Here is a 25,069-nt window from a genome sequence, read left to right as displayed (position 1 = left end):
GCACAGTGGGTTAAAACTCAACTGCAGCGGCTGGGGTCACTGAGGAGGCAGGGGTTCGATCCCTGGCCCAGCACAGTGGGTTAAAGGATCCAGTGTTGCTGCAACTGTGGTTCAGGTCGCAGCTATGACTCGGATTCAAAGTCTGGCCCAGGAATTTCCATATGGCATGGCCAAGGCCATAAAACAAAAAAAGATAAAAAATTTTAAGAATAAAAATAAATAAAAATCTCCTAATATTTGAGGTTTATTTAGTCTCCTCCATATAGTGTCATAAAACAAAAGTGAGGAAACTTTAGTCTTAGAAATTCTTGCATTTGAACTAGAAATTACAGTCAGCTCTCTGTATCCTCAGGTTCCACATCTGTAGATTCAACCGATCATAGACAGAAAATATTTAAAAAATTTTCTAAAGTTCCAAAAAGCAAAACTTAAATTTGACATGCACTAGCAAATACACAGCCCTCACACTGTATTAAGTCATATAAGTAATCTAGAGATGATTTGAAATATATGGGAGGGGAGTTCCTGTCGTGGCGCAGTGGTTAACGAATCCGACTAGGAACCATGAGGTTGCAGGTTCGGTCCCTGCCCTTGCTCAGTGGGTTAACGATCCGGCGTTGCCGTGAGCTGTGGTGTAGGTCGCAGACGCGGCTCAGATCCTGCATTGCTGTGGCTCTGGCGTAGGCCGGTGGCTAAAGCTCCGATTCATCCCCTAGCCTGGGAACCTCCATATGCCGAGGGAGCGGCCCAAGAAATAGCAACAACAACAAAAGACAAAAAGACAAAAGACAAAAAAAAAAAAATATATATATATATATATATATATATGGGAGGATGTGTGCAGATCCTATGCAAACACTACACCACTTTATATCAGGGACTCAAGCACCCCTGGATTTTGGTATCTGAGGGGGATCCTGGAAACAATCTCTGTGAATACAGAGGAGTGACTGTATTCCTCAAAGATGCCTTACTATACTTTTTTTTTTCTATTTCAAACTTCTTTAAGAAGTTAATCACAAAGCTAAGAATAGGCCTTGCAAAAATAAATAGATGTGTTTCCTTTTACCTAATGTTTTCCAAGTAGCAGATACAAAAAATGGATAATGTGTCAGGATCCATCTCTTCCAAGGCAGGAGAGCTGAATGCCTCAAGCTGGCCAAGCAAACTAACAGAAGAAGCACCTGGGCTGCAGAATGTACAGAAGAGACCCGGGCAGAAAATGGCCAAATCAGACATGAAAATCACACCCCATTGGGAAGGGGGAAGACAAGACTTAAGAAAAATACACAAATGCCTAAAAGAAATTGCTATTGTTCCTGATATCGTTTGACATTGTGACCTTCGAAAAGAGCATGTGATCAAGGGGCAAGTATATATTTAAAAAGCATGTGGCAAAGCAGAAGTCATTATGCTGAGTCAAAGACACCTTGCATAAAACAGTACCTGCTGCAGAGTTCCATTTATATGAAATTCAAGACCTGGTATAAGACTCAACTGTGGCCCAAAAAGAGAGAAACAGTGGTTGCCTGGGATGGGAAACTGAGGTGGAAGTGGGGAATGGAAGGACTCTGGAAGGGGCATGAGAGAATTTCTGAATTGGAAGGTAAACCTTCATAGATGTATGAGTTACACAGGCATATGCATTTGTCCAGATTCATAGAATGATACACTTAAAATGTATGCATTTCATTGTATCCATTTTGCCTCCAAAAAGTATTTAAAAGTTTTAAACTCATTTATGATATGTATGCTGAAGTGTTCAGCAGTGAAGTGCAGTGATGTGTGCTACTTATTTTGAAATGCAAACTGTCCCCCCGCAAAAAAAAAGAGGGACTGATGAGTAGACAGAGATGGATAGATATGTTTAAAGCAAATAGAGCGAAATGTTAATACTTTGCAGAAGGCACATGGTGGGTATCTCAATTTTTAAAAATGTTTACCTTCCATCTCTGATGGATCCAAAATATCTCCCCCTTTAGGTTTACAGACACACTCTGTAACCTTTAGCAAATTACAATGGGGGGAAAAATCAGACTCTCTATCATGATAGACTAGTTAGTCTCCACTCCGAGAATGCTGTCCACCATGTCTCTTGGTGTTGCTTTTGTTAATAAAATCCAGTTTGGTGGAGTTCCCGTCGTGACTCAGTGGAAACTAATCTGACTAGCATCCATGAGGATGCAGGTTTGATCCCTGGCCTTGCTCAGTGGGTTAAGGATCCAGCGTTGCTATGAGCTGTGGCGCAGGTCGCATCGGAGGCTTGGATCCCACATTGCTGTGGTTGTGGTGTAAGCTGGCAGCTATAGCTCTGATTTGCCCCCTAGCCTGGGAACCTCCATATGCCTCAGGGCAGCCCTAAAATAAAGACAAAAAAAAAAAAAATCCAGTTTGGGGGATGCAAAACCTAAAGCAGGCTAGGATCTGAATTTGGTTTTAGGCACAGTAAGTTGATGGCGACAGTCCTATGAGCAAGGGAAGAGTTACCACAGGGAGAGTTTTGTTTGTATTTCTTTGTATTTGCAGGTCCCATACAGAGCCAGGAGGAGCCTTGCATAAAAGAGCCCTTCAATGAAAATTCAAACCCAGACCACTTTCCAAAGCCCAACTCAGGTCCTCCCTTTGCCCTGAGTGTTCTCCTGATTATGCCCATCCACCATCCTCACCACCACCCACAGAGTCTTTCCTCTGAAAGAAGCTATAGTGCCCATGGGTGTCCAAGGGTCTCGGGTACATAGCAATCTTCTAGTACATGGGATGCGTGGCCATCAGCCAGGCCATCAGTTCGTCACCTCACAGGTAGCCCATTCTATCAAAGACAGCAGGCCTGGGCACCACACCATTCTCTTACAGTCTCATATTTTTGAGGGTTTGACTTTTCACATTTATGAATGAGGACCATGAAGAAGACTGACTCCAGGATAACCTGAAGGTCTCTCTGAGGCCTAAGACACTGAGTTGGTTCATTCATTGACTGTGCTGGATACTTCCCTGGGCCAGAGGACTGAGAAGTGACCAGGTCCCTGCCCCCAGGGTCTCACACCCTCAGGCACCCTCTGCTAACTCAGAAACTAGAGTGACAGAGTGGAAAGAGACTAGAGACTGTGGGGCCCAGTGTCCCCATTTTAAAACTGGCTTCATGGAGTTCCTATCATAGCTCAGCAGTAATGAGCCCGACTAGTATGCATGAGGATGTGGGTTCGATCCCTGGCCTCACTCAGTGGGTTAAGGATCTGGCATGGCCATGAGCTCGCATCCCGTGTGGCTGTTGGCTGTGGTGCAGACCAGCAGCTGTAGCTCCAATTCAATCCCGAGCCCGGGAACTTCCATATGCCTTGGGTGCGGCCCTAAAAAGACAAAAAAAAAAAAAAAAAAACCCAAAAATTGGCTTCATATAGCACAGGGAACTCTACTCAATACTCTGTAATAACCTATATGGGAAAAGAGTCTGGAAAATAATGGATATGCGTGCATGCATAACTGATTCATTTTGCTGTACACCTGAAACTAACACAACACTGTAAGTCAACTGCACTCCAATAAAACTCCCAGGTAGGTAGGTAGATAGACAGACAGATAAAAACAAAATTGGCTCAAACTCCAGGCCCTAGAAGCACAGCAGCGGGACACGGACACTTAACTACTCCAAGCCCTCTCGCCACCTCCACCTCCTGCTACAGCAAAGAAAGGCTCTTCCGTGGGGCACTCCAAATGTTTTCATTTTTGTTTGAATGCTCACCTTTCTCCTTGATTGTACCTTTGCCAGAAAAGGAGAAGGTAAAAGTTCAGTGCTGAAGCTGTGATCACTGGCAGGGAGGGAGGGGAAAGGAGTGAACAGGGGCACCAGGCTGCTCACAGGAGGCAGGGGTGGGGGTGGGGGTGGGGGGTGGGGGAGGCACACCTGCAGGTAGGTGCTTGTGGATGAAATGACGAAGAACGTAGTCAGATGCAAGGCAGTGCCTCCCAAACCCTCCCAGGGCCCACCCCTCGCTCCATCCCCGGATCCTAGGCTCCCTAGGCTCCTTTGGGAAAGAGCTGTGAGTTAGGATGCCAGGCGAAGAGGCTGGATTTAGAAAGTGCCACATAGCCAGACGCACACCACAGCAGCCATCAGACATCACCCAGATTTAACTGGCCTAAAATTAGCAGTAGGAGCAAAGTAGTTACTGCTCTGATTGCGTCAGAGCTTTTTGACTGGCTGACTGCCAGTTTTAAACAAATTGTCCTGCTTTCTCTACCAGGGAAACAATATTTTGGAACAGAGCCAGCAGAGCATTGCCATGACAGTTCCCATTCTGGCTTCGCTATTAATGTTTTATAATTCGGTGACAAGGTGAGCAGAGCCAGTGCGGGCGGCATCTGCGAGGGGGTTATTTTCATTGTTGTAAGCACTTATGCTTTGGGTGAGTAAAGTGCTGTGGATGAATCCTTTTAAATATTTAAACGCCTGAAATGTATTTAGGGCTTCACAATTCAACTGACTTAAACAAAGATTATGCAAATCTAGCCAAGGATAAATGCAAAACAAAAAAATTGTTTTCCTCTTATACTCCTTTTTCATCCTGGCAAAGATGCAGGAGCTTAAAGAAACGTTCTTTCTCTGCAGGATCACAGCAGAGCCCTCTTGCTTCCCAACAAAGCCCAGAGGACCTGATTCAACCAGCAGAACTGCTACCTCACTGCAAACTACAACGTTTCTCTTGAAGAACAGAGGATCCACGGGCTAAAAGAACAGGGCAGTTGTTAGAGCAGAACAATAGCGCCTTAGCCCAGCCCCGGCACCACTTCCCATCTGCAGGGACAGTGGGGGGATCATTCTGGCATTTACCTCAGCATGCACCTTCTTCACCCCTCTTCCTTCTCCCCACTCCCATTCCTTTTATGATTTACTGAGAACAACAGGACCTCACAAGGCATCTGGGGCCCCACAGTGGGAGCAAAGAGACTGGTTTAAACTCTAAGAGCTAATATTCAGAGAACCACATGTGTTCTCATGTTAAGTCTTAGTTTTCACATCAGTACAGGGGGCTAATCCCATCAGCCTTCGAAGGTTCTGGGTCAACCCGTGAGAGACAGGAAATGAATGTTCAAGCTCAACAGCTTGTTTAAGTCCCCCCTTAGGGAGGTCTCTCCCTGGTTCCTGATTTGGTGGCTAAGTCAAAAACATCAGCCCCCCTCACCCACTCCTCTCATCATTGAAAACTTTTTAAAAGAGGAAAACAAATCCATCATTCCAAGCAAATGACTTGCAAAGGCCCTCCAATAAACAAAACTGTTGGTGATTAGGTGATTTTACTGTTACTTGGGCTAATCTCTCAGCCTAGCCCACCACTCTCATCACAGTGTACCTTAAATGCCATTTTTTTTTCCTTTGTAGGGCCACACCTGTGGTATACGATGTTCCCAGGCTAAGGGTCACATCGGAGCTGCTGCAGCTGCAGGTCTATGCCACAGCCACAGCAACACCGGATCTGAGCCGCATCTGCAATCTATACCGAAGCTTGCGGCAACACCGGGTCCTTTAACCCACTGAGCAAGGCCAGGAATCAAACCTGCATCCTCATGGAGGATTCTCAACATGCTGAGCCACAAGGGGAACCCCATAAATGGCCGAGTTTAAACAAGCAGGGGTTAGAATGATGCCCCCTGAATTTATCTAATACAGGAATTAGTACTAGGTCAGGGTAGTAAGATAAAGACTCCCACCTATAAAATTATTTTATTTCATTTTATTTTTTGTCTTTTTGGGGCCCCACCAGAGGCAGAGGGAGGTTCCCAGGCTAGGGGTCAAACAGGAGCTACAGCTGCCAGCCTACACCACAGCCACAGCAATGCCAGATCCCAGCTGCATCTGAGACCTACACCACACCTCACAGCAACAGCTGATCCTGGACCCACTGAGTGAGGCCAGGGGCCGAACCTGTGTCCTCATGGATGCTAGTCAGGTTCCTTAACCACTGAGCCACGACGGGAACTCCCCACCTGTAAAATTTAAACTGTGTACCTACTACATTTAAGGCACAAGTAATTGTCTCACATACTCTGCCATCCTCAAATGAAAAGGACTGAACTGACAGAAGGTGTCCAATATACTACCGACAGGTTTTTAAAAATCATTACTTTCTACAGAAATGATCATGGCTAATGGATAGAGAGAGAAAAGACAACAGCTAAAGTGGCACAATTCAGAGAGCGTTATCTGTATTAATGGGTCCAAACCAGGCTTCCAAGTGAACTGCGGCTTCCTCTGACCCCAGTAAGACCCAGCCCTAATCAGCAGGGATGAGACTTTGGAACCGGGAAAGGTGTAGAGCACAGCCTCTCGCTCCGGGTGCCCACCCTCCCCGGAACCACACCCCTCTCAGGGGCTGTAAAGGTCCTGATAGAGCAGATGGAACTCCGCAGTCATCCTCTTCCCAAACTACTTCCCCATGTTTATCAGTTTGATATCAGGGTTCAATGACAGGTCATTGTAAGTGACCCAGAAAAGATATAAAAATGAGGAGTAAAAGGCTGTTTGGGTAGATCATTTACATAGAAATAATGAGAACCTTAAGACAACACTTACTTAGGTCAACAAAAGCCAAGATACACAGTTCTTTCATGTTTAAACCTGGGACAGAATTCCCCTTTGTGGCTCAACAGGTTAAGAACCCAACCGGTATCTATGAGGATGAGAGTTTGATCCCTGGCCCCGCTCATTGAATTAAGGATCTGGAGTTGCTATGAGCTGTGGTGTAGGTCACTGACATGGCTCAGATCTGGTGTGGCTGTGGCTGTGGTGCAGGCTGGCAGCTGCAGCTCCGATTCGACCCCTAGCCTGGTAACCTCCATATGTTGCAAGTGTGGCCTAAAAAGAAAAAAAAAGAAAAAGAACCCAGAGTGGAGTTCCCGTCGTGGTTCAGTGGTTAACGAACCCGACTAGAATCCATGGGTATATAGGTTCGATCCCTGGCCTGGCTCAGTGGGTTAAGGATCTGGCATTGCCGTGAGTTACGGTATAGGTTGCAGACTTGGCTTGGATCCTGAGTTGCTGTGGCTGTGGCGTAGGCTAGCAGCTACAGCTCCAATTAGACCCCTAGCCTGGGAACCTCCATTTGTCCTTCTTAGGTGCAGCCCTAAAAATACAAAAACAAAAAACAAAAAATAAAAATAAAAATAACCCAGAGCACTTAATTTCTCCTTTATCCAACACTTCTTGGCTAAGAGGCTACTGTATGGTAGGAACCAGGGCAGTACGCAGAATACAGCAGGACACCAGAATTGTCCTCACCCACAGGGCATTTCTCTTGAGGTGAGACAGAAGATAAACATATAAAAGTTAGCATACAATATAATGTCAGGCGAAGATAAATGCTATAAATGAAAATGGATCAGCATACAGGGGAGGCTGAGTAGTGGGTGGCTGTGGGTGATACAGGGCGTGGCTGCTATGCGCTCCCACCTCCAGAGAGGCTGGGCCACTAGGCTCCCTGGCACCAGGGTGACCGTGTGCCACAGTTCTAGCCAGCAGTCCTCAGTCTGCACTTCCAAAGTTGTTCTTACTCTTTAGAAGTTTCTGGATGAGCAAATGATTGTTCATGGCTTTCTCTGGATTCTGGGACTGGTGTCAGCTGTGTGTCAATAGTGCGATGCTTCTTAAACAGCTGGGTTCAACCAGAATCACTGCAGGGATGATGGTTTCCTCCATTACATTATCACATCCCCCAAAACAGAACCTCAAACTAAGCAACTCACAGCCAATTCTGGAAGAAAACTGCCAAAGTGAAAAAAGAACAGATACAGTAAATAGAGGGCCCATCAAGGATAAAGTCTGGCTGCAGCTTCCCTCACAAGACCCTGAAAGGCCCCTAGAAATTGTTTCCCAACAGCCCTGAACTCTAATGCAAGAAGGTGGGGGAGCAGTGCTCTCTGGACTCAGGCCCCACATTTCAAAGGGTAACAGGTAGCCTCTTAAGAGGCAAAAGAAAATACTCCAACTCTTTTTTATGTCTACTATCACCCTTCTTAAAATTTATATTATTGTGTTTTATAATGTCCATATCTTAGCATAGTGAAGTTATGTGTGTGTGTACACACACACACACACACACACTATATTGTGTGTATATACACATGCACAAACATATAGAGACAGATGTGCATATGTGCATATATAGACAGTAAACACAGGAGATTCTGTACAGATGGAATGCACAATGGAAAAAGTTCAGAGACTCTATTACAAAGAAATAATCACTCTTTGGATTAAGGCATTAAACACTCCAAACAACAGCATCTGTCCTGTATGAAGATTCGACAGTGTTACTCCTAAAATTACTTATTAGAAACTAGAGGACTATTCCTTTCTTTTTTTTTTTCTGTCTTTTTTTTTTTTTTTTTTTTGTCTTTTTGCCTTTTCTAGGGCCACTCCTGCGGCATATGGAGGTTCCCAGGCTAGGGGTCCAATCAGAGCTGCAGCTGCCGCCTACGCCAGAGCCACTGCAACTCGGGATCCGAGCCATGCCTGCAACCTACACCACAGCTCACAGCAATGCTGGATTCCCAACCCACTGAGCGAGGCCAGGGATCGAACCTGCAACCCCATGGTCCCCAGTCAGATTCCTTAACTACTGACCCACAATGGGAACTCCCAAACTAGAGGACTACTCCTGAACCAAGTGAATATCCACTGCTCTACAGGGAACCAGGTTATCAAAACATCCCCGGAAGACCGTGACAGCAGTCATCACGCAGACAGCACTGCTTACAGCGCTGCAAGCATGACAGATTTTTTTTTAATGTCCACACAATAGTTGGTGTCAGCATATGTAGCTTTGCGTTGACCCAAAAGTTCTTACTTTCCACAGTAACAATTCTGTTGGCTCTTTACCGAGATTTTTTTGTTTTTAACTTTAGAATAATTGAACACAACTAAACAGCCTACTTTGGACCACTCTGATTTCCTAAACAGCTCAACTCACCAGGAGCTTCTTCTGGTGGATGTAGCAAACTATGCAAAAGTGAGAACGATGGGAGACTCTAACTGGGAGTGCTCAAGATACCCCTGATGGCTGAATGCTTACTTGTGAAAGAGGGAAGAAAAGAATATCAACGAATGCAAACACTGGGAAAATGGGGAGAGATTGTGTTTCTCATCCCCACTATCTGAGAGCAATTCAAAATAAGACAATACCCCACGGCAAAATAAGTTTAGGAAAGTCTGACAACATTCTGCTTTCTTCTACCATCTCGTCAGTGCCTAAGGCCTCTAGAGGTCACAGGTCACAGTACAAGCCTAGCTTCTCAGTCACTCAGTCAGGCATTGAACACCTATTTCTTAATCCCCCACCATGCAGAGCATGGCTCTAGTTTCTAGGGACACAGTGAAAATGAACTCAGGTTTTTTTTCTTTCTTGCATCTGCAGCATGCATAATTTCCCAGGCCAGGGACTGAACCCACACCACAGCTGCAACCTGAGCCACTGCAGTGACAATGCCAGATTTTTTTTTTTTTTTTTTTTTTAATGCTTTTTAGGGCCGCACCCATGGCATATGGAAGTTTCCAGGGTAGAGGTAGGGAATCAGAGCTACAGCTGCTGGCCTATACCACAGCCACATCAAGTTGGGATCCGAGCCGCGTATGAGGCCTACACCACCGCTCACAGCAACGCTGGATCCTTAACCCACTGAGCGAGGCCAGGGATTGAACCCACAACCTCATGGTTCCCAGTCAGATTCGTTAACCACTGAGCCACAAAGGGAACTCCTTGAACTCAGTTCTTAAAATAACTCGGTCAGTAGAACCAGCAAAGGTCTGACATGCTCTTTCAGGGCATCCGAGTGGAAAAGGTGGGCAGCAGTGAGCTAGCTTTAAGAAATTATGAGCATTTTCCACAGAAAAGAAAATCATGGACTTGGAAAATAGACTTGTGGTTCCCCGGGGGGAGGGGGAGGAAGTGGGATGGATGGGGAGCTTGGGGTTAACGGATGCCAACTATTGCTTTTGGAATGGATTAACAATGAGATCCTTCTGTGTAGCACTGAAAACTATGTCTAGATACTTACAACAGAGTATGACAATGGGAGAAAAAATTATGTATGCATGTGTGTGTAACTGGGTCCAATGCTATACAGTGGGAAAAAAAAATGTGTTGGGGGAAATAACAATAAAAGAAATAAAAGAAAAGAAAAAAGAAAAAAAAAAAGAAATTATGAGCATTAGTACTTAACTGTAACCAAACCAAGAAGGAAATTTCCAGACACCATTCGTAGCTCAGCCAGTGTAACAATTTTATCAGTGACTTAGGTGGGATATAAAAAACCATCTAATCTCGTACACAGACAGCATTTCTTTGGGAGGGCGGGCAAAGGTGCCAAATAATAGCTTCAAACTCCTAAAAGCACTGTGGGAAGAAGCAGCTAAAATAAAAACAAAGTCCAAGAAATGTTAGGTCTTGCAGTGACATTAGGACAGGACAGGAAGATGTGGTTTCAAGACAGCATGTGGTTAAGGACCCAGGGGTTCAAGTGAACAGGAAACTCACTGAGTCCAAGTAGGAAAGTGAACGTAAACTTGGCCTGTGTCAGTATAGGCAGGCCATGCAGGTCGAAGGAAGGGCACCCTTACCCTACTCTGCAGGATCAAGGGGGATTGGCCCTATTTGGACAGGAATTGTCCTGTGAGTAACAGTGAGTGAATGGATGCAGTAACCTCTACACAAAGATGAGTCCTGCAGGCCACCAAGGGGTGGCATTCAAATAAATTGGGAGAATTGGATTTCAGTTCTAAGGGGTAAAAATCACCTGCCAGTAGCCAAAAGCATCAGGAAGGTAGGACTCTCCACCCCTTACTAGACCACATGCAGAGTATATCAAAGAAGTGTTAGTGGAGCTGCTCAGTGGTTTCCAAACTGCTCCTTAATGGTTTTCCCTGGCCCCTGCAAATGGAAAAAGTGTCCATATATGGGTGGGGAAATATACATGGGGGGTATGATTTTAACCAAAGCCTTCTCTGGATAGGGGGAACTTTCCAGAAGTCAGCCTGACCACATGCATACTCTTCCCTGTCTGTCTTTTCTTTTTGGTATAATCAACATATCTTGAAATGCCTTGAGAATAGATAGTAACTGCTGTTGTTAATTTTCAATCTATCCATGTATCGACATCAAAGAGTGACAAATCTGACCATCCCCAGCATTTGATTTTTGTTTCTGATTTTCAATTTTACAGGTAGATAAAAACAAAACGTAGAGGAACAACAGGAAGTGATAACCTTCTCTTTGTGGTATAGAGATGCTTTAACAGCTGGACAACTAGATTCAACTTACTGCATCTCTTCTTTTTCCTATCACCCAGGTTGGCTATACAATGTTGTACAGGGGAAAAAAAAATACATACTTACATTTTATATTATATATATTATATTTTATATATTTGTATAGTATATGTTTGTGTATTACATACATCATGTTATATATATAATATATATAATGTTATACATATATAAAATCAAAGAATAGGTTATGCTAAATGTAAAATCTTCCAAGAAACAGAACTTCTACTGTGGGTAAGATGTGGCTCCCTTAGACCACGCTTTGGAACTATGAATCCAGTCCAGGAAGGATCAAATAATTTATCTCTGAAGTTACGAAGCATTTAAATTCCTATCACACTGTTATCCTTCCTTTAAAAGGGTCCCCAGCTAAATGTGATTGCAACCGAAAAGCAACCTCTGGATCATTGATTTCAAGGTAAACCAGGTAAACGATAACTCTCATGAATGTTCCCATACAAACTTACTATAAACCACAGACAGAAAAGACACAATCATGAAAAAATATAAACTAGCCCTGTTGGTCATTTTCATTATTCTAAGACATTGTAAACATTAAAGAAATCTAACATTTTGGTGCTAAAAGGGATCACGGAAGATCTTGATCCAAATTCGACAGACAACAGAGGCGGGAAGCTAGAGGTCCCTGTCCCTCTTGCCTAATGCCATTTCTATTCCATCACCCTGCAAAGGAACTAGATACTTTAACAGAAGTAGAAAATCTAAACCATGGATCCCTAGATATGAAGTGACTTCATATTTCTTTCAAGTTAAAAATAGAAAAAAAGAAAACAAAACCACTTTGCTTTCAGTTAATAACAGACGAAGTTTTCTTCAACTTCAGCAAGTCTTTGAAGGGAGTGGTAATCCTAAACCACCTTAAGTAGATGACAAGTTCAAAGATGCAGGGCCTTCCTCAATCTTAAAATAAATAAATAAAAAAGAACATTTCTACCAATTATAACGGGAGGTAGGGGACTATGGACTATATCAACATAATCACAGTTTGTTGCAAAGTATACTGTAAACGCAACCCCTCTTAAACTAGTTTTGATGACCAAACACAGCACTTTTAAACCAGTTTCAGTTACCAGACAATGGCCCTTTCAGGGTTGCTTGCTATTATTTCCTCGCTTTGAAGAATAGATAGATTTTTAGAATGAATAACCCAATAACCCTTTTTGCCTCAAGTAAGGAGATTTCCCCAAGGTGGACAGGTGTTTACCAAGGTCAGGTATCAGGGAGCCCTTCTAAATTCCACGACAGTCTCATGAGCAACAAAATCCAACAAAACTTACAGACCCTATTACACAGCTTTAACTACAACAAGCATCATAAAAGTCAAATCACGATGCTGATAATTCCCCTATTACATTCCATAAAATTCAAGCTCTTTGAGAAAGGCTAAGATTTAAAAGCATCAAAAGCATCTGACAAAAACTATGCACTTTTAACCAACTAGAGAAAGTCTGCAAGTCCATACTCTAAAGCCGGAAGCTCCACCTCCATACCTGTAATTGAGCTCTTGCTATATCTTCCAGCCTAAATGCTTACACTGTTTCTTATCCCAGTTCATTTCACCCCATCTATAGGTAGCATGTGGGTACTGATAAAAGCTGTTTCTGACTTCATTTCATTTCTTACTTCCCAGATGTTTTCGAGAGAGATTGTTTTTTGGTTTTGTTCCTGTCAGCTATTTGTGAATATGCTCTAATTTAGAACAAACAAATTTAACATATCATATTTTAAGCTAGGCAAGGCACACAATAAGAGACAGCTACAAAGAATTTCGAGATGTTCCTCCAGCTTGTAAGTTTGCCTACCTAGGCAAGATGTGGACAGGCTGCCATGGTCTTGCTTTAGAGGAAAAGTACTGAAAACACCTAACTGAGAACCTGCTGCACTGAAATGGCCAATTACAAGCCACTGTATTTCCTATATATGAAAAGCCAGATATCAACTAGAGAGAATAAAGAGGGCCCTAATACAATCCTTTGCATGAATCATGAATATATACTTCTACTCTGTCTCTTCTCCAAAACTCAAGAAAGACTGTACTTTCTCATGAGTAATATTCTTTTATACATCTCCGAACTAAGCAAGAACTACTAAATGAAGCAGAAAATATCCTCGGTAGAAATGTTATATACACAGAATTACGAATTTCACTGTAGAACTTTGAATTCCTCAAATCAAAACATAAAAACAGACAACCTTAAATTTGTGAGTAAAAACAGTAACCACGATGTCCCTTGAAATTCAGCTTTAGGAATGTCAGAAACAAGAGGCCACCTCTTGATATCTGCATAAATATTGGTTTCACAGGGAAGAAATACCTTTCAAAGAAAGCAACAGTTTTGGTGACTTTTTTCTGTCCCATTACTAATTGTAAAACTGGAAAAATTACAACCTGGATTGCAGACAGGCAACTCAAAACTGCAGTTTACTAAATGCCTGTCATAAGAAAGCCATCTAGTGTTAACATTTAGAAATGAAAACTGCAGACAAAAGAGGCAAAGAAAAGAAAAATCTAAGTGACTATTTTGAACTTGCTGAGCAAACCGATTAGAATCACCAAGATTCTTTGTTTAAAAAAAAAAATGCACGTCTAAATCTAAACAAAATCCAAAAAGTAAACAGTTGTATTTTCACCAAAATCAGATTGCGGTGACCACAATTCCATGACCAATGCACTTGATTTTTCCAATACTCACGCTGGAGTCATCTTGGGCTGAATTAATTTAACCGAAGCAGGTTAATGATGACAAATATCTCCCAGAGGGGTCATGCCAACTTGTTTTCTCTTCCCCAGAAGCATCGGCTCTCGCTCGCTGATGATGAACCGAGACTGATTCTTTGGGTTTGAGGCTCGGTTGAAAATTAATCTGTAGGTGCTCGTGGGGATACTCTCAGGACCTGGCCAAACTAGCTTCAAGGTTATGGGGCCCCGAGCAGGACCGGGAGCCGAGGATGGAGCGAGACACTGACACCGGGAAGGGCGCTCGCCGGTCGCTCAGGACCTTACAAAGACGGGCCGGGCGCCACCACGGCTCGCGCTCAGGGCACAAGCCTTCCAGGGGAATCAACCCCGCAGCAAGTTCAGCAAGTCACCCCGCCCGGCGTGCCGGGAAGCGCGCCGGGCCACCTTTTATCTCTCTCTTCGGTTAGTCACAGAGGAGTTGCTGTGCGCCGGGAGAGCTCCTCGTTAGTGCTCGTGTCAACTAGACGGGAATAACCTTTCAGCCGATCGATAAGTTTGAGAACAAGCGGCGGTGGCTCCTCTTTCACCCCGAGCTCAGGAGCGCGGGCGCAGCTGCCAGCCGGACCCCCGCCCTGCGCCCCGGCTCTGCCGAGCTCCGGAGCGCTCTGCCGTCTGCCCCCTGAGGCGCCCCGAAGGGCAGCCCCTACACTTCAGGACGGCCCCTGGGCACCACCCGGAGGCTCCCAAGCGGACCCGCCTCGCCTCCCTTCGCTCGCCCCGACACGCACCTCGGACACGCAGTCCGCAGGGACCTGCTACAGCCCGCGAGCGCGGGGCGGCGCGTACCGGGGCCGCCGCCTCGCCGCCCGCCGCTGCCCGGGGCTGCCCATCGGCCCGGACCCTGCCGGCGCCGGGCTCCGGCGGGAGGCGGCCGGGACCTGCCCGCTGCGGCTGAAGCGATCGGCCTGTGATCCGGCGGGCGGGCGGCCGGGGCGGGGGCGCGGCGCTGCTCCTCCTCCTCTGTCCTCCTCCCGCTCCGCCGGCTCCTCCCGGGCTCCTGGTCTGCCGCGCCAGCTCCCAACGCCACCGCCCGCCCGCCCGGCGGCACCGCCCCCCGCCCGCTCCGCGGCCTCCCATTGGCTGCTTCCTGCCCGCCCCCTCGGCCCCGCCCAGCGATTGGGCGCGGGCGCCGTCTGTCCCGCAGCCCCGCGGGGCTCCGGGCTCAGCCGGTGCGCGGTTCCCAGGCCCCGCGGCTCGCTGGAGCGGCGCGTCCCGGAGGGGTTGGTGCTCTTCTTTCAGATGGGGCTGCGGGACGCCGGGTGAGCGGCGCCGGCGACCTCCAGGGAGATGCAGCCTACCTGGACCCGCAGTCTGGGAAAGCTGTCGCCCTCCTCCTCGGGACTCGTTTTCGCCCCTCTGGCACCGATAACTTAAAAACCCTGAATCTGTAACAGTGATGTCGTCATTTGCGTCTTACTGTATTTTCAGCTACAGTAGCCTAAAATTCTTACTGAGTAAGACATAATCTTTCTTTTAATTCCTAAAATTTGAGAAATACGTTTCTTAACTGGGGAAATAGATGTGTCGTGGGGCCGCACGTTGCGCAAACAATTCTGGCGCCGTTGGCCCAGCAGAGTGATCACAACACAGAAACGATGTGCCATTTGCTCTGCCCTGGCTGCTTCGGCCTTAGGGGCGCTGGTCATGGCTAAAGGTCAGTGTATTGAGGAAGTCCTGAACTTCCTTTGGTGGTTGTAGATAACATTGAAGGCTACTGAGAAGACGAAGGGGACTGTTTTGCTTCTTAAGAAACTTAAGGCCTGGAATAATATCAAAAAGGTCTCTGCGTCTGAGCGAATGAGAGAGCTGGCAAGGACAAAGTGAGAAGCCATGGTGCATGCACAGCAGGGGATCTGTAACCAGGACCACACTATCAAGGCCTTAAGGAACATCGCTGGCTCCTTAATTCTACATTCCCTTCAAAAGGAATTACTATGCCGAATGTAAGCAATGAAACTTGCTCCTGGTGGACAACTGGGATGTTTCGAATTTGCTTTCAGCAAGTTAGATGATCTGTAATGACACTTCCTGCAGCACTTCTGGAAGAAGCTGCCTCCTTCCTTCAAGAGTAACTACAACCTTCCCGTGCACAAGCTCAACACAGACCTGGGCATAATCTTGAAAAATCCCAGAGCACCATGCAAGAGAAATCATGTCAGGGTCCTGTAGAAGAATTCATTGGAAAAACCTGAGAGTCATGTTCAATCTAACTAAACCCACGTTCAAAGATCATGCACCCGGGGCACCATTCTTCACCACGCTAAGAATACCAAACTAACTCCGTGCATCCAGGGCAGCAGCGGCGGCAGAAGCCAGATCAGATGAGTAGAGGTACCAGGCAAGGTAGAGAGGAGAGAAAGGAAGGCTGTTGGCTTTAAGAAACAGAAGCAGCCGTTGGTGGGGGGTTAAAAAAAAAAAAAAAAAAAAAAAAAAAGGCAGCAGCTACCAAGAAACCAGCCGCTGGGAAGCCGGAGGAAAAGAAAGGCTCCACAGAAAAGAAGCCTGCTGCGCAAACTTAGATGTGTTTATCCTCTGAAGGTCAAATCATTTTGGTCAGCTCATTTTGAATAAAGACCTGATCAAAGAGGCAGAGAGAAAAGCGATCATACACACCCGCTAACCTGGCTCCGCGCCGCCCCCTGGCGCAGCCGCGGCCCCTCCCGGACTCCACTCTCCCGAATGGGGAGAATCGTGCCCGCTGGCTCTTGGTCCCCGCGCCGCGAGAGCCTGAGTGTCGCCTCCCGACAACACAGCTGCCAGGCGCTGCGCAGGCACCTGCTCAGAGCCGCAGCAGGATCGCCGCACCTCCGCGTTCGCAGGAAGCCGGCAGGAGGAGCGAGCCCTACTGTGTGCGGACACCCGAGGGCGCCTTGGACCGCCCAGGCGGTGCCCCTGACCCCCAGGGGATGGAGTGGCTGGATGCGCGGAGAAATGCGCAAGAAGTCAGGTGGTGCCAGCGCGCAGGAATGCTGCGGAAACAGACCATTGGGAGTCTGGAAGGAGGCTGGGAGAGGTGTGCAGGCTCTATCCTCCCCGCCCAGCCCCCCCAACCGGCCTCCAGGCAGCCCTCCACTCACGGGAGAAATGCTCCTGGATCTTTATCTTGACGAGGAGAAAATGAACTCTTGATATCCACCTTTTCCACTTTCCTAGGAGATGTTGATCACCCAGGAGGAAGCTCTCCCTGAAAGGATGAATGTAAATTGCTTGACACTTGAATTGGCTGCTGAAAGATTAAAAGATCTCAGAGGACCTTTTTAAGCCACACTGGAGTTAACTCTACCGAAAGGGTTTCATGGGAGTCAGAACCCAGGAGCAGGAATAGACTGGATTACATAGACTGTACCTTACCTTCCAGCCCCACCGCAGGATTTCCTGAGCCGGCTTTTCTGAGAGAGAACTTCTCTGGCAGTTTCCAGAAACAAGATTCAGAGTTTTCAGTTCCTCCTTTTCTGGAGGCAGAATTCTTCCTGGAGAGATAACGTTGTCTATACTTCCCTATTACAAACACTCCCTAGGGTAACCCTCTTAAAAGTTAGAGGCAGTCCCTCCCATGCCTTATTTCTCTGTGGTCTAAAAAGTATGTAAACATTTTACAGCCTTTTATATCTCTATGTAAATATGAGCATGCAGTATAGGAGTGTGTGTAATAAAACACGTTAGAGAGCAGTACTATGACCTGACAAACCTCCTGAGTTCTCCCGGGTTTGATGGGCTTCCCAAACACCACTTCATTAACAGCATTTACCAAGATGGTCGTTTATTCATTCAGCAAACATGTATGGAGACTCTGTATGTTCCAGAAGGTGCTAGGTGCTGGGGACAGAGATGCATAAGAGATAGGCCCTACTTTTCACAACCTCTCCATCTCACCTGTGCCCATCCCTATACATGACAGGTGCTCTCCCATGTCCTATGGACACAGGAATAGCCATGGAGGGACCCTTCCTGTGGAAGCCAAGGGAGGACAGACATCACCGCCCCACCCCCACCCCGCAGAGCACGTGATCACAGTACTTCTCACACTTCTCACAGCTACACATGTCATTGTCTTTCCCACTATTCTGTAAGGGCCCTGAGGAAAAGAACTGTGTCTCCCTCAGTGACTGCCTGAGCCTGTGGGTTGTCACCAAGGTGGGTTTTATAGCTGGAGCTGCAGTTGTCCACTGCCTGCTAGACACAGTGGGAGTTTTAATGTGTTCTTAATGTCTTAATGATCTGATAAGGAAGTCTTTAGTTTTGTAAGCTAAAATTAAAAATAACCTTAACCCTTTGGTCATAACCATTGTTGGCAGTGTATATATATATATATATATATATATATATATATATGTATACACACACACACACACACACACACACACACATATATATATACATATATAGTCATTTTGGGGCTATACCTGCAGCATACGGAGGTTCCCAGCCTAGGGGTCAAATCAGAGCTGTAGCTTGCCAGCCTACGCCATAGCCACAGCAACATGGGATCCAAGCCTCGTCTGCGACCTACACCACAGCTCACAGCAATGCCTGATCCTCAACCCACTGAGCCTGGCCAGGGATCGAACCTGCATCCTCAAGGATACTAGTCGGTTCTTTAACCACTGAGCCACAACAGGAACTCTAGCACCATTTTTTTTTTTAATGCTTATAATTGACAGTGCAGAACCACAGAGCACATGCAGCCTTGCAGAATGTTCTAGGCCCCAGCAAACATGACCCAGAGGCTTGGCTTGGCCTGGCCTGGCCAGTGCTGGACAGTGGTGATCAAACCCGTGCTACACCAAGAGTTCCCGTCTTGGCACAGCGGAAACAAATCCGACTAGGAACCATGAGGTTTCAGGTTCAATCCCTGGCCTTGCAAAGTGGGTTGAGGATCCAGCATTGCCATGAGCTGTGGTGTAGGTTGCAGATGCGGCTCAAATCTGGCATTGCTATGGCTGTAGCATTGGCCGGCGGTGGCAGCTCTTGTTGGACCCCTAGCCTGGGAACCTCCATATGCCACGGGTGCGGCCCTAAAAACAAAAACAAAAACCTGTGCTACACCAGTGACCTGAGCCCAGGGCTAGACCTACAAGGTGTTGGCCTTCTGGCAGACTACCAGCCCTTCAAGAGACTAAGCCCAGGAATGATTTGTTGGGCTCTTCTTCACCAAATAACAGACCCTAGAAATCCTAGTGGATATAATGCGTGTGTCCTCTCTGGCTGGTGTTCTTTCCAGCAGCAGCTTTCTGGTTTTTTTTTTTTTTTTGCATTTTTAGGGAAAGGAAACAGGGCAGAGCCTGTGGAATTGAAGCATCTGTTGAGATATCAGTTCATCATTTTGGCCTTAGAATACCTTACTGAAAAAAAAAAAATCTTTTTTTCTACTAAAGCTATAAACTTCCCTGAAGTTTTAAAGAAAAATATCAACTCTGAAGTGTGAAAATGTATTGGCCTCAATGCAGAGTGAACGATCTTATGTTTAATTTCCTCACCTTCACCTTCCCTCAGGTCAAGACTCCCTTGTTCTCGAGGCATCATTTTGTGTCTCTCAAGTCTTTTTTCTCCCGTGAATTTCATCATGCTCTAGGAGTTCCTAAAGAAATGCTCTTTAAAATTCTGAATCAGCACATCAACTCCCTCTGAAATAATTCCAACATCAGTCTTACCTACCTTCCTCTAAAACGTGTAAAGAGGCCCAGCGTTCAAAGACATACCAGTTGTCTACACTGTTCCAAGATTTTGAGCTTGTTGGCTGACCTTGGCAGGTACTTGTATCTATTTACCTGTGATTTGAATAGAACAGGAGTTTTATTTCCTTGACACACTCCAGAAAAATTCCACTCACAAATGATAAGCGTATACTGTAATAAACCTGAATAGCTAAGTTAAATAAAGCTTTAGATTCCTGCCCTTATTTCCTCTTTTCCTTTTTCCACTATCAACTCTCTCTCTCTCTCTGGCCTTACCCATGGCATACAGAAGTTCCTAGGCCAGGGATCAAACCTGTGCTATAGCAGCTATGAGCCACAGCAGTGACAGGGCTGGATCCTTAACCAGCTGAGCCACCAGGGAACTCATCAACTCTTTTTTTAAAAGTATTTCTTTTACACCAAATAAATACTCATAATTTGCAACAAATAATGTATTGACCACATGCTCCATTCAGGACACTATGCCAGGAAGGGCATTACACCAGGGCATTATGACTGGAAGGACCCAAAGGGCTTTATGCCAGGGCATGTGAATTTCACAAGAACAGAACTTGGGAGCAGATGCTCCAGGATCACCAATGAATGGCATCCCTGGGGAGAGCCAGCTGTCTGCAGGCAAAAATCTCGGGTCCGGTGGGAAAGCCTTCGCCAAGGGTATCAGACTGGCCGAGCGAGGAGGAGAGAAGTGTGCCTAGCAAGAGGAAGCAGTGGACACACACTCAGGAACCGACTGTGCCCTTTCATCAAGAACAGACTTATTCACTTATGTTACAAACACTTAGAGGGTGCCTTGTCCATGTTAGTTTCTTTTTTCTTCTCTCTCTCTTTTTTTTTTTTTTTTTTTTTTTTTTTTGGCAACAGCTCAGCATAAGACGTTCCCAGACCAAGGATTAGATCTGAGCCACAGTCATGACCTGCACCAAAGATGTGTCAGCGAAGATCCTTAACCCACTGTGTTGGGCTAGGGATCAAACCTCTCCCGGCACTGCAGAGAGGCCTCTGATCCCATTGTGCCACAGCGGGAACTCCCTCTGTTTTCTTCTCAAAGGAGAAATCTTCCCGTTGGACAAGCACTGGGCACTGCTTCGTTTTTCTTTCAAGATGGAAAGAAAAACTTGGTACGATATGGTGTGAAGCAAGATAGGAAGTGCCAAGTTCTGCTGTCACTTTTAAAAAATGGTTAAGCTGCAGCTCAGAAAGCTGGGTTTCTGGCCCTGGTCATGAATATGCCAGTGGTCCTGATAAATATAATATGCACCTGTTCCTCTTCAAGAGGAACCCAGCATAATAATGTAAGAGCTATTAGTGTGCCAAATGTCATATACTATCCACAAGAGCTAAGGAGAAAACCTATGTAATAACTAAAAATAAATTAAATTCTGCAAGATATATTCAAAGGCTTGCTGTGTTTTGCCCTGGGGAAAGCAGAAGATTATTTCATAGAAATATTGAGACCCCATGGAAGCAACCTAAATGTCCATTGACAGATGAAAGGATTAAGAAGCTGTGGTACATATATGCAGTGGAATAATACTTGGCCATAAAAAAGAATGAAATAAAGCCATTTGCAGCAATATGGATGCAATTAGAGCTTCTCATACGAAGTAAAGCAAGTTGGAAAGAGAAAGACAGATACCATAGGATATTGCTTATATGTAAAATCTAAAATATGGCACAGGAATTCCCACTGTGGCTCAGCAGTTAAAGAACCAGACTTATAGCCATGAGGACGTGGTTTCAATCCCTGGCCTAGTTCAGTGGGTTCAGGATCCAGCATTGCCATAAGCTGTGGTATAGGTCACAGATGCGGCTCAGATTCTCTGTTGCTGTCGCTCTGGCATAGGCCAGCAGCCACAGCTGAATTGGACCCCTGGCCTGGGAACCTCTATATGCAGTGGGTTCAGCCCAAAAAAGACAAAAAGACCAAAAAAATAGAATAAAATAAAATAAAATAAAATAAAATAAAATATAAAATATGGCACAAATGAACTTATCTACAAAACAAAAACAGACTTGCAGACATGAAAAAGAGATTTGTGTTTGCCAAGGGGGAGGGGAATGAGTAGGGATGGGATGGACTGGGGAGTGGGATTGATAGATACAAACTATTACATTTAAAATGGGTAGACAATAAGGCCCTACTGTACAGCACAGGGAACTAAATCCAATCTCCTGGGATAGACCATGTTGGAAAAGAGTATTTAAAAATGAATGTATGTATATATGTACAACTGAGTCACTTTGCCGTATGGTAGAAATTGGCACAACATTGTAAATCAGCTATACTTTAATTTTACAAAAAAAGAAATATTGAGACCATCCTCCAAGAAGTACCACAGAGCTGAACTGAGATATTTTTACCTAGGAAATAATTTGAAGAACCGAGCAAAGGGAACACATGAAAAATGTAATGTATACACAGGTGCCATTGAGATCTGGAAAGGATGGGATAATCAAAGTTTAGTGACCAGAATGGGGCAATGTGACCCAATAAATAAAGCAAATAGATCCTAAAAAAAGCCTCAAAACCTGTATGAAATATTAAGAAAGTACAGTTTGGTTCAGAATCAGCATATACTATACATGTGGCTGCCACTCCCAGCTCTTCCATCAGGCCTCTCCTGCTAATGGCAGCCAAGAAAGAAAATCAAACTCCTTCATACTGAGCAATGCAATTTAATATTAGGATCATTCATATCATTTCTTAAATATATTAGGTTTGTAGTCCTAATTATTAAAAAAAAAAAAATCCATGGCCGATATCCTTCCTATTTGTTGGTCTTTGCTGGAATGTTCCCAACCCAAAGTTATTTTAAGAATCATCCAAGACAGACAGGTTGTTTCTTTTCTGATGCTCCAAACTTTTAGCCACACCTGCTCACATTTCTACCACTTACCCTCTCCTGTCCAGACCACAGCTAAATGACTTGCATAAATTTTACCACTACCACCCTTAAAACTGTCTTCTGCCCTCTTAATTCATCTCACTTAAAAAAAAAAAAAAACCAACAAAACTAAACTATATGTAATTGAAAAGCATCTCCCACCACTGCCCTTGATTGTAGCCCTAACAGTGAATTTTTAGAAGCTCACACACTTTGATGCCAGACAACCCTGGCTCTGAATCTTGCTTACAATCTTCTAAGATAAACAAGTTATACCTCTGAGTTCCTTTTTCCATCTGCAAAACAGGGCAGTCATACCGCAGGGGGTTGTGGTGATGATCCGGTATGATTTGGAGTATGGAGTGCTTAGCATAGAGCTGGGCCCAGTGGGAGTGTGGAAAACCAGGGAAAACCAGCGGATCACCACCGTTTACCATTTCCTCTTGCCAGTCAAGGGGACCAGTGAGATTTTATTTCCAGTCTCTCACACCAAAATTAGCATGGGTAGTATCTGATGAATGATTAAAGGAGTGGGTGGATGTCCTCATCCAAGGCCCTTGTCCGCCTCAGTCAATAGAAATTGATAAGAGGCCCGACAGGAAAATTCAGACAAGACTCTACTGGGCCCCTGCTGCAGCTGGGGGTGGGGGTGAAAGCAAGCAACAGGTTCCCTTGGTTGTTCACTCCCCAAGTGGGGTTGATCTGATCCCATATATGGGGTGAGTTGGGGTTGAGTCTAAGAGTCAGGTCAGGGGGGCGGCTAAGGTGGTCTGCCCACCCCTTGGTGTGGTGAGTGCAGGGGCATATGTAGTACCCCACTTTTTATCCCAACACCCTGCTTTTGCTCTCTGTCTTCAGGAGTAGCAATTGGATTTTTAGTTTTTTGGTATCTTCTTGCCCATAATTTGTCCCTACTGCCATTTATACATTTATTTTTAGTCCCTTATAGTTTCTTTTTGTGTTTTGTGGCTGGAGAAGATGTTTGTCCAGGTGCAAACACTGCAGCAAAGGGTTCCAGGTCCCAAGTCCCGGCAGGTCTCAGAGGGATTACACTGAGGGATAAAGGCCTATATTTTTTAAATAATTTTTTTTTGCCATAGGATATTTAAGGTTTATATCTAAATCCTCCAAATTTTATTCCTATTTGGGATTTATAGTATTCTTTCAGCAGTGTTTTGGTTCCACTGTTAAGAAATAATGAAGTTATAATAATAATTACAGCAACATAGAAGCAGAATTGATCTAAGCGCAGCTGCTATTCTGCACCACCAGATGGCGTCTACCAGTAATAACACCACATGGCCTCACACACACACTGCTAGGTAATATTTCTAAAGAAATTAATACAGAAAAGGCATATATACACACAGACATATATACTGTGTATGTATAGTATGCCTTATAGTATGGCTTTTACATGTGATTTCTTTTTCTTTTTTTTTTTTTTTAGCCATTGCTAGGGCCGCCCCAGCGGCATATGGAGGGAGGATCCCAGGCTAGGGGTCGAAGTGGAGCTGTAGCAACCGGCTTACCCCACAGCCACAGCAACGCCAGATCCAAGTCGTGTCTGCCACCTACACCACAGCTCACAGCAACACCGGATCCTTAACCCATTGAGCGAGGCCAGGGATTGATCCCACGTCCTCATGGATGCTAGTCGGGTTTGCTAACCGCTGAGCCATGACGGGAAGTCCTACATGTGGTTTCTTTTTCATATTGGTTATGAATTTAGAGCTGCCCACAGTTTGGCAAACACTTGCTTTCCAAATTTTCAGTCTCCTGTAACAACATTTTTATTTTATTGCCACACCCACACCTGCAGGACACAGAAATTCCCAGGGCGACGATGGAACCCACACCACCACGCTGGATTCTTAACTCCATGAGCCACCAGGGAACTCCCATAACAACATCCTACTTTTTGGGTTCTACTTTTAAGAATCCCTACTTTTAAGATCAAAGTTAGAAAAAGTTGAAAGTCTAGGGAGAAAATGAAAAGGCAGACAGATTCTTCTCTTTTTAAGACATTTTTTAAATTTAATTTTTGTTTTACAGACAAACTCTTCTCCCTGCCTTCATCATCCCTTCATTCATTCAACACCTGGGGATCAGGCTCTTGGGGATTGTACACAGCACTGAGGTTCTAGTGGTAAATGAGACTCACTTTTAAAGGTGTGTTTGCTCTGCTATAAAGAAAAACTAGGAGTTCCTGTCTTGGCTCAGCAGTAACGAATCCGACTAGTATCCATGAGGAAGTGGGTTCCATCCCTGGCCACACTCAGTGGGTTAAGGATCTGGTGTTGCTGTGGCTGTGGTACCAGCAGCTGTACCTCGATTCAACCCCTATCCTTGGAACTTCCATATGCTGCAAGTGAGGCCCTAAAAAGCAAAAGACAAAAAAGAAAAACCACCA

The 25,069-nt window shown here is 45.2% G+C and overlaps 1 protein-coding gene across 11 annotated transcripts in view; it reads right to left on the bottom strand.

The window, feature by feature from the left end:
- Positions 1-17,652, bottom strand: part of SIPA1L2 (signal induced proliferation associated 1 like 2) — a 235,602-nt gene extending 217,950 nt beyond the window's left edge. For 4 of the 11 annotated variants that reach the window (XM_001928493.6, XM_021073821.1, XM_013983223.2 and 1 more), the window contains exon 1: positions 14,804-15,062. The gene's annotated coding sequence lies outside the window, so the exon portion shown is untranslated. The other 7 variants (XM_021073827.1, XM_021073822.1, XM_021073824.1 and 4 more) reach the window with 6 other exon arrangements.

The sequence above is a fragment of the Sus scrofa genome, chromosome 14, assembly GCF_000003025.6.
Source record: "Sus scrofa isolate TJ Tabasco breed Duroc chromosome 14, Sscrofa11.1, whole genome shotgun sequence".
Taxonomy (NCBI): domain Eukaryota; kingdom Metazoa; phylum Chordata; class Mammalia; order Artiodactyla; family Suidae; genus Sus; species Sus scrofa.
Note: the sequence above shows the minus strand (reverse complement) of the source record. Positions and strands in the feature narration are given on the sequence as shown.